The sequence below is a fragment of the Equus asinus genome, chromosome 7, assembly GCF_041296235.1.
Source record: "Equus asinus isolate D_3611 breed Donkey chromosome 7, EquAss-T2T_v2, whole genome shotgun sequence".
Taxonomy (NCBI): Eukaryota; Metazoa; Chordata; class Mammalia; order Perissodactyla; family Equidae; genus Equus; species Equus asinus.
In genome coordinates this window covers 39,486,563-39,504,014 of record NC_091796.1, presented here as the reverse complement: position 1 = coordinate 39,504,014, position 17,452 = coordinate 39,486,563, and the positions used below count along the sequence as shown (strand labels likewise).

The 17,452-nt window shown below is 35.9% G+C and overlaps 1 protein-coding gene across 10 annotated transcripts in view; it reads right to left on the bottom strand.

Moving 5' to 3' along the window:
- NOL4 (nucleolar protein 4) overlaps positions 1-17,452 on the bottom strand; it is a 361,044-nt gene that overhangs the window by 199,054 nt on the left and 144,538 nt on the right. Inside the window, exon 1 of one of the 10 annotated variants that reach the window (XM_070513244.1) lies at positions 1,506-1,645. The exons of the other annotated variants lie outside the window; for them this stretch is intronic. The gene's annotated coding sequence lies outside the window, so the exon portion shown is untranslated. Of the gene's footprint in view, positions 1-1,505; positions 1,646-17,452 lie in introns of those variants that run through there. 10 annotated transcript variants of the gene reach the window in all.

The following is a 17,452-nucleotide window of genomic DNA, read 5'->3' as shown; positions in this document are numbered from 1 at the left end:
TGTTGGAATAATTTGCAATCATTTACTGAAAGAGGCTCCTGACTTCCTGCTTTGTCTCCATTTTCTTAAGAGCATCAGGCTTCTGCATAGTTACAACTTGAATGCCCTTAAGCCATGTATGGCCCTTATGGCTTTGTGTGTATTTCCTGACATACAAGGAGAAGAATTCTATGTAGCCTTTTAATACAATTGTTCCTTGAAGTCTAAGACCTATGGTCTATCCTGGCACTAAGTTTCAGAGAAAACGAGCATAGGTGTGATCTGTGCTCTGCTTTTACAGCAACACCAAACCTCTTCCATTGCGATAAATTAAAGCAGCACACTTCAAATGGCAATTAAATATTTTTTATGATAATGGCTGTATTTAGCATAGACGGTGATGTGAGTTGTAGTGTGGTAGTACATTAGTAGCCGAGGACTTTGTACATGGGAACAAAACCCAGTTTCTAAATACACAATATAAATATATGGCTGTGACCAAAACAATTGAAAAACATGATGGATGCAGCATGATACAATTTTCACCATAAATACTTTAAATATAAAATTATATACTCTCAGGGTAATACATGCTGATAGTCAAAACCCACACCATTTACATATTAGTAATATAGTTTGTAAAATGTATATATTCTTGAAAAATTCTTTTTTTATTTTTAGATATGGATTAAAGTGTACTTTGAAGTAATTAAGTTTTTGAAAGACCAGACATCTCCACAAAAGATATCAATATCAAACATTTCAAATCCATAACAAGGTTTCCAGCTCCTAAGCTAAAAAACATGCAATTCTTAGTAATTGTGGAAAGAACTGTGCAAATGCAAACTAAGGGGGAAAAAACTAAATAAACCCACATAGACAGCCCTCCAAACAAAATCCATTTGAGGCAAGCAACAGAAAATCCTGAAAGATTTATACACTGCACATGCTTTATGCTGACAAGTTGAAGCAGCAGCACCAAATAGAAGAGCTAAATAAATTACTCTTCCCCAAAGAATACCTTTTTATCATATTATAACTACCTTAAAAGAAGTATACCACTTGTATGCTTCTAAATGGATTATCAAAAAATGTATACATAATTGAAAAAGAACATTTGCAATCCTAAAATGAAATCTCATCACTTTTGGTGTTGAAGAAACACACCTGCTTAGACATATAGATTTTTTTCATGAGGTTTTTTTTCCTCTCTCTCTATGGAATTTTAAATTTAAATGCAAAAAATCTAGGTAAATAAAGTGCCAAAAGCATATAACACATTTTTTTTTGCTTATCTAATTTTGACATGCTCCTAGGATTTGAGATGGATGTTTCAAAAGTATCTAAAATCTTTCCTCAAGTTTCTGATGTGGTCACCCCTTTACATACCACCAAAACTAGGAAAACATTGGCAGTCTCACCAGAGTCTCCTGCTGTCATTCTACTGCTGCATGGGACAGAGTCTTCAACAAGACTTAGACAAACCTCATTCATCAATATTCTACTCTAGAGGAGCTGACACTTACTGTGAATTCTGCTCTTCAACTTAAATACCAGTGTCTGTGGCAGGCCAATTCTATCATTGCAGAGCCAGCATCCCTCAGGCGAGGTCCAACCTTTCTCTCGAAGTGCACCCAGGGATTAGTCTGACTTCCCCTAAATTCTCTCCTCTGCACAGTAAGAGCTAATCTTTCCTGTATGAAGCAGGAGATGGTGTTGCTATGACAACAGAGCACATTCTAGCAGTGGGACTACCGAGATGAGCCTTCAAAGACTCAGGGAAACATGCACTCACTTTTCCTCCAGGGCTATGGGCTCCTTCCTTTAGGATTTAATACCCCAACAAGTTTACTGAGAGCCTGAGTTGTTGATTACCTATGCATTTCGCTACAGGAGATCACTGGTTAAGAACATGGCTAGAATATCACAGAATTATTTAACACAAGTGCCATGCTTAGTTATATTAAATTTCCAATTATAAATGCTCTGTATAGCCATTTTAAAACACTACCCTCACGTAAATTTAAAGCATTCTGCTTACTCTAAGTTTTTCTCAAATGATATTAATGTGTTAAAAATAGCATTATCAAGGGAAAGCTTTATCTTTTTTTGTTTGTTTGTATATCATCACCATTGTATCAACTTGAAGGTTAGACACACACACACACACACACACACACACACATCCATTTTCTCTCTTCAGCATCACTGTCTGGAGCCTTGAGGTTTCAGGGTGGGGGAGGGGATATGCTAACAAAAGCAATCTCTGCAGCCACATTTTGCATACATATATTAGCTGGAGAATAATCACAATAAGCGTTAATCATTTAGAAAAATAATCATCAGTGGAATTTCAGTGCCTATGCGACAGCAGAAGAGATCCAGTACCAGGTCACATTGTATGAGGGCAGATTTTATGTATTATTTTCAAACACAGCAGTTACATTTTTTGGAAAATAATTAACATCTACATTATTACATATCTTAAATAGTTAATAATGCATTTTAATACTCCTGATTGCGCACTATTTTGAACATTTATTTTCTTTAGAAACATTCCTGTGAATTCAAAAGCACCCATTTCTTTTGTTGGAGGGAGAGGACACAGAGCAGGGAACGTTTTCCCCTCTCAGCAGCAGAGGTTCAGTTTACTAAACCTCCGTGAGTGAGGTTTGCACTCAGGGAGTGATCCAAACTGTCCTTTGTACTCCTTGATTTCCCCGTTATCTTTTCCATTCCTCAGTCCTTTATGTCGGGAGCAGCTCTTAGTACACGCCACCCTTCCCCCACCCTAGGCTGTAATTACTCTCCTTTGTGGCTGGAGCAGTAGAATCTGCATCATCTACATCTAGTCTTCAGAGTGCAGAGGGAGAGCAGGACGTTATAGATGCTGCTGTCACTCAGAGGGGCGGGATCTATACATTATGTGGGCTCCATGTCCTACTGGCCTCTGGGAAAACCACCTGGCTATCTTTAGTTACTTCTTGCTTATCACCCTAATGTGTGTGAAAAGCCTTAACAATTAACTAGAATGTTAGCATTGTAAATAAAGCATTTATTTATTTTTAGTGACATATGAAATGGACAGAGCATTTAAAAACTCAATTTGTGTTTTGATTTCTATTATAGTAAAAAAAATCAGTTAAATTTGTTTAATGTGTGCCTTGATATATACCTCTAGACACGTACGTACTCACTTCATAGGCACATGGAGAATATTTTCCTCTCATGATCCTATTTCCAGAGTCTGTTCTGAAGATACATTCTAATAATTTAAAAAGTTATGGCACCTGTTTTCATTATGTTCATTATTATCTAATTAGTAAAGGCGTTTGTTTTTTTTTTTTTCATTTTTCACACTCATCTTCAGGGAAACTGGATAGATGCCAAAATGTGTAAACAACATATGGTTTACTTTCAAGATCAACCAACCGGAATTACTTATTTCTAAAGAATCTCTTAGCTAAAAAAATATCTTGAAGAAATAATTTCCTGCTCTAATAGCCAATGTTTACCATCTGCTATTCCTTTAAGACTACCTGAAGTTCAATCATATTATATATTTTCCGGCTCCTTTCCTCCCAAAAGACAATATTACTTATTAAAAAAAGTGTTTTAAGTAGGTCACGCTGAGGGTGCGCCAACTTAGACTTCAATTTTGAAAGTAAGTTATAACCAACTAAGGTTATATGAATGCCAATATCACTACTTTGGAAATTTAAGAGTTTATAATTATCTCCCATATATTATTTTTATGAGCCCTTATTTTTCAACATAATAATCAGTACATCTGTTAAACTACAGTAATATGTTTGTCTTTGGGGAAACAGGGACAGAGAGAGTAAGGGAAAGAGCATTTTTCTCAAAACCAGTTTTGAAGATGAACCCCAAGGTAGTTCTGATGAGAGTCTGAGACATGAGCCCATGGCCAGGGGAGCAAAGGGTGGACAAGAGCGAATCTTTTCCTAAGTAACCACCTTTTGTACAAGGGCTCAAGAACAGTCTCTAGACTTTAGTTGGACACTGAGCACACATTCTAACAACAAACTACATTACTAATCTCTGTGTGCCTCAGTTTCCTCACTTTCAAAATTGAAAAACAACAGTACTTATCTCACGGAATTCTCGTAAGAGTTCAAAGAGTAAATATATGTGAAGTTCTTATAATAGTGCCTAGCATATAGAAAATACTGTGTAAACCTTAGGCGTTATTTAGGATTTTGAAGACAGGGACTAAGTATCATTCATCTTTGTTCCCCCTATTCCTAACACAATGTCTGCTCTAGGATATGTGTTCAATAAATGTATAGAAATATTTTCCATATCACCTATACGATTTTAATATATAATAAAGCAAAGAGAATACATAACAAGTAAAGATTCTAAAATATATCAAAAGAGAAATATAAATCTGTCTTTCTAACTAATTATTATGGGTTTAAACAGTTCAATAAGTAAATAAAAATGTTCGAAGAATGAATGAAGTTTTAAATATGTACCCCTTTGTGTACTAATTCTATTTTAAGAACTATTCGTTAATTATACCTACAGACTACAATGGGTGGGATAATCTTTGAATACGAACAACCTATCTCTTTTAATTTTACAAGAGAATGAGTTTTCACTTATTACAAAAGTATTCAGCGTCTGCTCTAATAGATATTACGCTAGGTGTTGAGATACTAAGACATAGATTACTGCCCGTGTCTCAGTGAGTTTACACTCTACTGTAGGAAGCAGACATTCATTCAACACACGCTCTATGTGCCAGGCACAGTTCTAGGTGCTGGGACATAGTAGTAAACCTAACATAGAGAAATGCCTACTCTCAAGAAGTTTACCCCTGCTCTGTGTGTGTGTGTGTGTGTGTGCGTGTGTGGGTGTGGGTGTGTGTATGGGGCGTAGGGAATGTGAGTAGATGTTAAGTATAGTATAACTGCTTGAGAGGGAAATAAAGCAGATTGGGCAATAAGAAGTACAGTGGAAACAGGGACAAGACTTTAATTTTAAACATATATAATGCAAGTTGATAATAGCCATAAAAGAGCCACAAACAAAGGACCACAGGCAACCATGGAAGGGAATGGCTAACTCTGAGGAATTTGGGAGGGCTTCATAAAGGGAGTGGTCAATGTCAACTAGGAAATTTAAAAATAAATATGTAAAAGTTCTGCTTTGTGCATTACATAGTACTTTTTCACATTATCTACAGGATTTTAATACCTAATACAACAAAGTAAATAACATCTAAAAATACTAAAATATGTCAAAGGAGAAATATAAATCAATTTACTGATTGTTATAGGTTTACAATGTTCAAAATCATTGCAGCCAATTAAAAACATGTTATTCTAGCAACTGAAATAATGTTGATCGCTAAAAGTAATTTCCCCTTACTTGGAATAGTCTTTTTTATCTAAGATAAAAATTAACTAAAGAAACATAATTATAACTCTATTTTACTTCATACAACAAAATAAATTCCATATAGTTTAAATTTTTAAAAAGATTAAAGTTGCAAAAGTATTGGAAGAAGTTGAGAGATTTAAAACCATAAAAATACAGGAAAACAAATTCTGAAATACCTGTCTGATAAATGATATCTTGAGTGGTCCAGAAATCTACAGATATATACCCACATCCACTTTGTAATTATTTATCAAACATCATTTATTCAGCAGCAATCATGTGCCAGTTATTGGGAGCACAAAGAAAAATAAGACAGTGTGCCTTCTAAGAAGTGTATGGTCTAGCAGTCGAGACAGACAAGTACACAAGCCTTTACCATTCAGAGAGATAATTATTATGACAAAATTATGCACAGAATGCTAAAAAAAGGATCTAGGAGAGAACTTATCCTGGTGCAGGGAGGCAGGCATAAGAAATGATCAAAGGAGCCTGTAGATGCAGCCATAATGGAATAGATCGGAGCAGGCCAATGCTACCACCAAGAAGAACCAGAAAAGCTAATTTTTAAAATTGTATTCTTGAAATCTGTTTGAAGGCATCAGACAGCTAACAGGCAACCAGAATTTGAGAGTCCAAGATCCCTGAGAGAAGGAAATCAGAGAACTGTGAACCAACATTCTCTAAGCAGCTTTTTCCCTCAGGGCAAATGCTGGTTTTCATGTGAAGAGAGAGACTGACAATATGAGTGTACATTGCTAAGAGGCAGAGAAAAGACCAGAACTTTTGGAAAGAAAAAAGGATTTCATATTGAAAAAGGTAGCGGGGATATGAGAAGTCAAGATCCCAGGGAGAGGGTAGTAGCGTAGAGTGAGACCACAGCTTATGGTTTTGCCCTGGGGACTTCTGTCTGTTCTTAAGTTGCAGAGAGCAAAAGGCAAGCAAGAGAAGCAAAGAAACTGCTTTAAAAAAATCCCATAAACAGAGCAGTGTTTGCTGTAGTCCCAGTTCTGGACTAAAAAAGCCAAGGACCTATAGGCAGGAAGGGACTTGGTAAACAATCCATGCTATCAGTTGGGACCTCTGGAAGGTTAGACCCAAAAAGCACAGGAAAAACAGATGAAGAAGGAAGCTTATTATAAGAACTAAAACCCAGCATCAAATCAGTTCCATACTTGATTTGATTCAGATGATCTGTGCCTCCTTATCTGCCTACAGTGGGAAAGGGAGACTCCGTGAGGCAGATTACATTCCCAAGACCCTCTACTATTTTTCATATACAATATCCAGAATTTAATTTTAAAAATCACAGGGCATGCCAAGAAACAAGATCAAGAGGAAAAGCAGATTATAGAAAAACAGACGACAGAAAGAGCCGCACAGATAATCCAATTATTGGAGTTATCAGAAACAGATTTTAAAATAAATGTGATTATTATATTTAAGAGGATAGATGAAAAGAGGCAGGAATTTCACCAGAGTTGAAACTTATCAAAGGGAATCAAAAGGAAATTCAAGAATTTTAAATATGAGATAATTAAAATTAGGCATTTAATAGATAGGCTCTACAGTTGATAATAGTTGGAGAGAAAAGTACAGAGGATTAGTGAATTGGAATATAGATCAATTGAGAATATCCAGGTTGAAACATTGAGTTAAATGCATGAAAAGGAAGAAAACAGTGTTAGGAACATGTAACAGTAGAGAAAGATAAGACAGACAGACAAAATGACTTAATAGCTGTGATCTTCTGGTAAATGTTTAACAACCACTTCTCAAAAAAAAAGTCTTTATATATTATAAATTTCACTGATATAAGGATGTGTAACATACAATTTAGAAATAATAATAATAATAAAATATACAATGTTCTTTATTGTAAATTCCATATAGCAAAGTGATTCTCTCAGAATATTTGGGTTCCGATCAACTTCGGGATAAAGTTCAAACTCGTCATCATGGCAAAACGTGCTAGAAATCACCTAGTATACTTACAATACACACATATATATACACATCTAGTAAATATATATGCCAGATAGTTGATATAAGTTAATCCTCACAGCAACTGTCTCAGATAGAGTGCTGCCCTCAATTTATAAAATACCCCTGGTTCAAAGCCTTGTCTTCCTCTTCCGCCTTCTTTCTCAGCATTTACCAAAAGAGGCTGCCCTCCAGTCTCATATTAATTAACTGGAAGTTCTCAGAACGTATCACACTCTTCTCTGACACCACGTCTTGTATGTATCTCATTTTCTCTCTCTCTCTCTATGCCTGGCGTATCCTTCTGTTCCTTATTCCCTGGCTAATTCTGATTTTTTCCTTTAAGTAATAGCTCAACAACCTCTCATTCTTGGAAGCCTCTCCTGCATGCCTGCAGACTGACAGATGCCCTTCCTCAGTGTTTCCACAGTACCCCATGCATATCATTAAGCAGTGTCTCCTGGAATTGATAGTCTGCAAAAATGGCCTCGAATGATCTGTGCATCTCATAATTTTCCCCTTGTGAAATACCCTCCCTGAATCTGGGCTGGCCTGGGACTCACTTTAACTAGTAGAATGGAGAAGACGTGACTCTGTATAAGTTCTGGACCTAAGCATTAAGGAGGTCCATCAGTTTCTACTTTTGCAGTTTGTGGACCCCTAGACCACCAGGGAAGAAAGAGGTCTCACTACCTGTTGGAAGAACCATGTGGAGAAACCATGTGCAGAACTAGGATTTTAAACTTTCAATTTTGAACCAATTTTTAGTGATACTGCTTTACATGGCTGGGATCTTAAATTATTTCTGTACCAACTGGATTAATTTATTTACACGTCCCCATCTCACTGCCTTACTTCTCTCTCACTACTTTATTTTTCCTTTGCTTTTATCTCTCACCAAAGTACTGTATGTTACTAATTTATGGTGCTTATTGTCTGTCTACCCCCTTCCTGTCGTTAGAATATAAGTGCCTGGAAGACAAGGGAAGGATTTCTCCTCCTGTGTGGTTTACTGATTTATCCCAAGTACCTGGAACAATGCCTAGTAATAGCAGATGCACAATATTTGTTGTTCGAATTAATTTATTATTTTAGAAGGAAATGGACATATTTGTGAGCCACGCTGGAGAGAAAACCAGGACTTAGAGGATGAATATATCTGGTGCCTAAGGAGGAGGACCACATGACCTGAGACAAAAACTGTACTTCTCTGTGTTTTGGCAATTACTGCAGAAGGAAAATCTGGTGGAAATGAGATAATATATATGAAACACCTGACATCCTCAGAATAAAGGTGCTATGTAGATGCAGAAAGACATGGCAGTCTGCCTTGCTGTGTGACTTGCAAGGGTATTTCTCAGACATTCAGTATTTGTTCTTCAGAAAACAGAACTTCATATTAACTTAGAGGAATGTGTGAGACTGACATGCCCTAAAGGGCCTGAGTTTCATACTGAAAGAAACTCTATGATGTGTTATAAAGCAAACACAGCTTCATATTATCATGTAGCAGTTACTTAATGTATTATAAGATATAAAAATGTTGGCAAGAATATCATTAAGAACAGGAGCGTATACGTGTATTTAGCTTAGTCACTAGTTCATAACAGACATTTGAAAGATGTTTACTGAATTAGTGTTGACTGAAGAAACACTAATCTTACATATGATACTTTTAATAATGTTTACTATTAAGATAATAAACATTATTTAATGGTGCTCTTCAAGATATGGTGAATAATTAAAATGCAGTGAGGTGTCATTACCAACATTCCAATCCCAAAGACCTAGCCATATGGGGAGAGAAGAGCTCTATTGGTCTCTTATACTGCTCATTATAGTGGTTCTCATTATATAGTGGAGACAGCTTAAGAGTTCTTTGGGAGAATACCATGTGCACAAAATGACTTTATGGGATGGTGGCCAGGGCATGAAAATATTCCCACAAGAAGGTTGAACAGTGGTCTGGCTAAACATATTCTTTTTTTTTTTTTTGGTAAGGAAGATTGGTCCTGAGCTAGCATCTGTTGCCCATCTTCCTCATTTTGCTTGAGGAGGATTGTCCCTGAGCTAATATCCATGACAATCTTCCTCTATTTTGTATGTGGGATGCCACCACAGCATGGCCTGATGAGCAGTGTGTTAGGTCCACGCCCGGGATCTGTACCCGCAAACTCAGGCCACGGAGGTGGAATGCGTGAACTTAACCACTACACCACTGGGCTGGCCCCTAAACATATTCTTTAAGGCACATATCCAGCTCTGCTGGAGTTACACTATTGGGTTGCTTATAAAGTTGGCTTATGGAGGATAAATTTATTGTTTTCATCAGCTCTGTATTAGTGGAATGATAACTCCTAAGAACCATGTATAAATGAAGAGAAAGAAAGTATATCCAGTTTATTGTACCATCTACAGTTTATTTCATTTATATATCATGTAATATTTTTAACCAGCAATACGTATTATAAATTCATTGAGGTAAAAAGACCATGTCTTAAATACCTGTTAAAAAGAGTGAACAGTCAATAGACGGTTAACATTGTTTATCATAGTTGCTACAACTCCTCTAGATATGTTATTAGAATTAACTCTTTCTTCATTTACCAAAGTAACTAATTGCATATATTATATATGCCAGAAAAGACATGCAATCTATCGTGATAAGAAAAAAAATAAAGCAGGAGCATGGAAAAAAAGTGAGATAAGGACAAGACTGGGTGAGGAAAGGAAAATGGGCAAGAGAAGAAAATGGGGAAGTAAAATAAGAAATGGCAAATATCAAAGCGAGGACTATTAATGAGTAACAGAAAGATTCATTTGAAGGAACAAAAGAAGAATAAGAGCTATAGACATCTTAGAAGAGAGATAATGAAAGACAATAGTTAAATACTTTAGAGAAGTATAGACATATAACATTGGGTAATGGACCTTAAATCTCAATTAAATATATGAGCTTTATCTGAAGGGCACAGAGGAGAAGCAACTCAACAGATTTGAATGCCTTCCTAAAGAAGCCTAGTAATCTACCTCTGCTAGAATATTATAAATTAGCTAAGCGTGTAAAGCATGCACCTCTCTTCAGAAATGTGTAATATGCTGAAGTAGTAAAACCTGCTATTTCCATCCTATTCCTTATTTGAAGTGTTCAGAATTTCCAGAAGATAAATTTAATCTGGTTTGTATGTAGAATGTGTCAAAGGAGAGATCTGATTTTTTAAGAATAGTAATAACATAGTCAATTTCACTCGAATATCCAATACTTTTTTTTTTCTTTTTTTGCTGAGGAAGATTTGCCATGAGCTAATACCCATTGCCAATCTTCTTCTTTCGGTTGAGGAAGATTTGGCCTGACGTAACATCTATGCCAATCTTCCTCTAATTTTTTGTATGTGGGTCACCACCACCGCATGGCCTCTGACAAGTGGTCTAGTCCATGCCTGGGAACCAACCCCAGGCTGCTGAAGTGGAGTGCACTGAACTTAACCACTAGGCCATGGGGCTGGCCCCTCCAACACATTTTTTATATATCAAAATTAAAATACGCAGGTGGATGGAAAATAGGTCAATATTACATCATAGAAAGAAGTAATTTGGACTTTGATAGTCATAAGTAGAAAGCCATAGTACAAATTCATATAAGAAACTAACTATATCCAGAGTAAAATGTTTAGAATATTTGAAGTAAATATAAATCACAAAGCAAAAAGATTGCTAGTTTACAGAACTGGTTAGACATTCTTAAATCTGTCATGTAAAATGCCATTAATCATTCAATCGACTTCATATCACAGAACTACAAAGGGAAGTTATTTATTGATGCTATATTGCTTCTTCTATTAGTACTAAACCCTGCTTCTGAATAGGTGGGAAGAGGCACTTCCCTTTGATAACTTTACCTCCTCACTCATTCCTCACTCACTCATATTCCTGGGTGGAGCACAGAGAAAGATGAACAACCGATCTCAAATGAAACGAACAGGGAAAGGAAACCCTAGTCATATCCTGATTTCACCCAACAGAGGTGATCAGACTGTCATACTGTGGCTAATAGAGCTGAAAAGACAGCAACCTTGACATTGCTCAGCAATGTAAAACCACCAGCCAAAGGTTTCAGGACAATGACTCCATAACAGGTGTAAGAATTGGGTAAATATTTTGCTTTCCCAAAATACGTTAAGTGGCACTTTCCATCTTTATCATCCTGTTACTCAATGTCCTAGACTTTACCCATGAACTACCTTATATTTTTTCCTGCCGTTGGCACTCCACCTTACATATGTGTAAGATATCATACGTGGAATTACTTATATCAAAAATTGGCAATAGTTAATTGACAATAGAAATTGTGCTGTAGAAGAAAAAAGGATTGGGTATTAAAATGAAGAAATAGATTCATGTTCTTGCTTTTGCATTTACAGTGTGTTATTGGACACAAGTCCTCTCTTCAAGCCTGAGCTTTTATCTCTCTTAAGTGGGCATATGAGAAAACTAATCCTTCTGTGTACCTTGTTGCCCAAATAAAATAACGTCTGCAAAAGTACTTTATAAACCATCACGTGCAACAAAAATGTAAACAAACATTATTGCTTCCAGACATTACATACTGCTTTATTCATTATTAGATGATGATTATTAATACATATATAAACTAGTTGTATCAATAGTATATTGATAGTTATATCAATAGTTATTAGATATAATAGTTATATCAATACTACAATTATGCAGCAGTATAATAGTAGCAGATGTAATACATATAGTTTACTTGTGAATTGTGACATATAATTTGATAGTAGTATTAATTGTGACATAAACTGATTATATATATTTCTGTAGATTGTCTTTAGGTGTTTTTTCTTTTGTAAGATTGGCACCTGAGCTAACATCTGCTGCCAATCATGTTTTTTCCTTCTTCTTCTTCCCAAAGACCCTCAGTACATAGTTGCATATTCTAGTTGCTGGTCCTTCTAGTTGTACTATGTGGGATGCTGCTTCAGTATGGTGAGCGGTGCTAGGTCCACACCGGCGTGCCGAACCAGTGAAACCCTGGCCTGCCGAAGCAGAGCACGTGAACTTAATCACTTGGCCACGGGGCAAGCCCTGGTCTTTATGTGTTATTGATGTTCCCAGAATTGAAGAATTTGATTAGTCTCTTACAAATCTTCCAAGCATATTCCAGATTGTCTATCCAAAGCATCTTACTATGATCACTCTAATGCAGAAAAATTTCCAAAATCATAAATTTTATTTCCCATGGTATTTCTTGCATATATGTAATTTATAAATGTCTTGTTTTTACGCCAAAAGATAAAAAAATACACATTTACTCATGTACTAGATAAGACAATCTATATAAAAAATCTTTTGGTTTTATTAAACCAACTCACTAAAATAGGCAATTAACTTGAATAATGAAGGTTATCCAAATGAGGATATTGCATTCTGTAGAAGAGAAACAAATGCAATCTTATTAGAAACTAGAACAGAAATATAACTCAATGCAGTTTTAAGACATGTTAGATGGAGACCAAATGCTTGCAAAATAACACACACACAGTCACACATACATAATTTAGTTTATTCTCTCAGATATTACCAATCATATCATAATTCTGTTGGATTACGTATCTTTGACACTTGGTATTCATTAATTTTATTTGGAAGTTAAAACATTGAAGTAACTAAGAGCCAATAACACTTATTAACCCTCACATAAACTAGCTTCTTTTACTCTTTCAGTTAAATTAATTATCTCTACCTGCCCACTGAAGTTAAAATGATATCATTATGCTTTCTAAAGTCCAGAGATAAAAAAAAGTTGAAGATTAGGCATTCTAAAAGTGAAAAGCCAACAGTTTTATCAAAAGAAATGAGTTTCTTTCCTTTCTTTTTGAAGACTAAAATGCATGACTTTTATCATTTGTGACACAATGTCATCATTGCATAGATGATATTTAAAGAATACAAGTCTAGACAATATCACCAAGAGAGGGACTGCACATAGAAAAGAGAGAATATCTGAAGACTAAGCCACAAGGCTCTGCAAAGGTAAGAGATAGGGGAAATGAAGAAAAATTAAAAAACAAACTGAGGAAGAAAAGCCAGTACAATAGGAGGAAAACTAGGAGGTGAGCAAAGAGATGCTGCAGCTCCCATACCAGGTAGTGGGCACGACTGTGTAGGGACAGTGGCGGAGCAGGCCTGCTACAGATGGAGAGGCTTTGCAGGGATGTGGAGAAATCAGCCAAGACTGGATGACAGCTTAGTCTGGCAGAATGGTTTAAAAACTGAAAAGAGGGGCTGGCCCCGTGGCCTAGTGGTTAAGTTCAGTACACTCCACTTCAGCAGCCCAGCTTCAGTTCCCAGACGTGAACCTATACCACTCATCAGCAGCCATGCTGTGGCGGCAACCCACATACAAAATAGAGGAAGATTGGCATAGATGTTAGTTCTCTACAAATCTTCCTCAAGCAAAAAGAGGAGGATTGGCAACATATGTTAGCTCAGGGCTAATCTTCCTCAGAAAAACAAAACAAAACTGAAAATAATCCAAAATGAAAAAACAAATATCTTAGCATGTTAATTCTCCTTCCTCCCCTCCCCAAGTTTTCCCAAGAAAGCAGCAGTAGAACAGAAAAAGTACAAAGAGAAATTGCTTATTCTAAGCATGCTTGCAGTAATTGTATTCCACAATCTTTTCCAATTTGAATCAAATAAGGAACAAACATACTTGGAACTGCAATGCAATCCCCTCTCAGCCCAAATACTGGCAAGATTTTTAAAAGGGGGTGGTAGCCTGGGGAGTTATGGGTTCGACAAATCAAAGATGAATTCAATATAATTAAAACTATGGCCCAGCCATAAGAGGAATTTGGAATGGTTAGCCCCTTATCCTAACAATCAGACAGGGCAAAGTACCTGGGAAACAAGTCAAAACAATAAAATACTATACTTCAACCATTCTTTTATTACAATGTCCAAAATACAACAAAACTTCATAAGCTATATGAAGGAAAACATTATCCGTAATAAATGGAAAGCAAAGTAAATAGAAGATCCATAGATAACTCGGTTATTGAAATTAGCATGCCTGAGCTTTAAAATTATCATTATTAATATGTTAAACAATTTATAGCAAAATATTGATATATTGGGTAAAGTGATAGCATATTTCAGTGGAAAACTGAAGCTCTAAAAAGGCATCAAATGGAAATTATGGAATTGGAGAATACAGTGTCTGAAATTAAAGTTCATTAGATGAGTTTAACAGAAGATTGGACATGAGTAAAGAAGGATAAGTGAATTTGAAGTTAAGTGAAAAGAACTTATCTAAACTAAAGCATAGAGAGAAAAAAATTGTTAAATAAAATGACTGTCAGTAACCTGTGACATAAGATCAATAATATACATACAGTTATGCAATTGGAATCTCAAAAGGAGAGAAAAGAGAAAATGGGACTGAATTATTTTTTAAAAACTCTGAACAATTGAAGAAATCGATGAAAAATTTCTACCCACAGACCTAAGAAGCTCAACAAACCCTAATCAGAATTTATACAGCCATGCACTGCATAATGATGTTTCAGTCAATGAGAGGCCACATATATGTTAGTGGGCCCATAAGATTAGTACCAGATAGGCTAGGTCTGTACCAGTTAGGTTTGTGTAAGCACACTCTACAATGTTTGCACAATGACAAAATCACCTAACAACACATTTCTCAGAACATATCCCTGTCGTTAAGTGATGCATGACTGTACACACACACCCCCCCCCACACACACACCCCTAGGCATATGATAGGCAAACTGTTGGAAACCAAAAATAAAAGAAAATCTTAAAAGAAGACAGAGACAAAATACACATAACTGAGAGAACAAATGTACAAGTGGACAATGGCCAGACCAAATACAAAAACAGAAGTCTGATCCACAATCTGCAGCAACCATCCCAGGAAACCAACACATTTTATACAGTAACCGGCCCAGGAAGTCAGCCTACTTTCTATATGCCAGACCTGTAGGAAGTCAGACAACTAGCAACCAGCCTAAGAAGCTAAACAATAACCCCTGTAACAATTGGTCCAAAATGGCCAGGACTTGGTTAATAACTGATAGCATCTATAATTTCCATCCCTGCATCCAACTTAGGGCCAACTAGAGAAAGCTCCTAACTAATTACATAGAATGTCCCACTTCAAGAAGCCCACCTCTGCCTTCCCCATGCCAACAGCTTCCAGTCAGGGCATACCTCAAGCCCTTCCTGTTTTTCATTATAAAGCTTTCCCACTCCTCTGCCGGCCTTGAGTCTCTGTCAAACATAACTGATGGTGGCTGACTCTAGCTATAGCAAGCTCTCAATAAATAGCTGTTGCCTGTTCTCATTTGATTAGTCTTCATTTATTTCCACATAATGTACAGAAGAACAAGAATGATTGCTGACTACATATAATAATTCAACGCACAACACAAAAAACACAATCCTTACTGTGTTGGAGGGAAAAATATTCATAACCTAGAATTCTACAATCAGTGAAAAATTCCTTGAAAAATGAATGCAAAATAAAGATATATCCAATAAACAACAGCTGAGAGAATCTGTCACGAGCAGAATCTACACAACAAAAAAAAGTAAAATCCTTCATTAGAAGGTAAATAATTTCATATGAAAACTCAGCTTAAAAGAAAAGTGAAAAATTATAAACATACAGGAAGCACAAAAGACTATTTTTAATCGTTTTTATACTCTATAAAAGGCTACTAGAAGCAAATATACTAATATAAATATGGAGTTTGTTAATTATGAAGTGAAATATATGAAAACAATAGCACAAAAAAGAGCAATTGGAAATATGTAATTTCAAGATTCTTACATTAAAAATAAAATGGTAAAGTATTGATTCAAAGTGTGCTATAACAAAGTAAATACATATTGAGATTCCTAGATGGCCTCCCCCAAAAAATAGAGCTAAAAATACTCCAGTTAGGGGCTGGCCCAGTGGCGTAGTGGTTAAGTTCGTGTGCTCTACTTTGGTGGCCCAGTGTTCATGGGTTCGGATCCAGGCACAGACCTACATACTGCTCATTTAGCCGTGCTGTGGCAGCATCCCACATACAAAATAGAGGAAGATTGGCACAGATAGTAGCTCAGCAATAATCTTCCTCAAGCAAAAAGAGGAGGATTGGCAATGGATGTTAGTTCAGGGCCAACCTTCCTCACACACACACACACACACACACACACAAAAACTCCAGTTAAAGGTAGAGATTGTCACACTGGAGATCTAGATCCATCTATCTGTCTATCTGTCTATCTATCTATCTATAGAGAAAGGTGGTGTGGAGCACACAACTATATGGTGTTATACAGAGCTGTATTTTAAACATAAAGAAACAGACAGGTCAAAAGTAAACTGATGGAAAAGGACACATAATTCAAATTCTAATCATAAGAAATTTGGTGTGGCTATATTAGCACTAGACAAAGTGTTGATTTCAAGACAAAAATGTATTACTAGAGATGTAAAGGTACATTTCATAAAGACAAAAGGGTCAGTTTATGAAGAAGACGTTCTAAATGTGTATGCATCTAATAACAGAGTTGCAAAATACATGAAGCAAAAATGGACAGAATTAAAGGGAGAAGTAGATAAATGTACAATTATGTTGGAGTTCTTAACACGTATTTCTGAGTAATTAACAGAAAAAGTAGATAAAAACCAGTAAGGATATAGATTTAGATGATACTGTCAACCAAGTTGGCTTAATTAAATAGCACATCACACAAAACAACTACAGAATATTCTTATTTTCAGGTGCACGTGAAACTTTTCATCAAGTCAGATCATATACTGGACCATAGAACATTCTCAATAAATTTAAAAGTATTGAAATCATACAAAAGACAATTTAAAAATCTAAAAGAAAATCCCCCAAAATTTGGAAATTGAATGCTTACTTCTGAATAGTCCATGAGTCAAACAAGAAATCACAAGGAAAATTTTTAAATATTTTCATTTTAATTTATATGAAAATAAAATGTATCAAAACACATGTGAAGAAGCTGAAGCGGTACTTAGAAA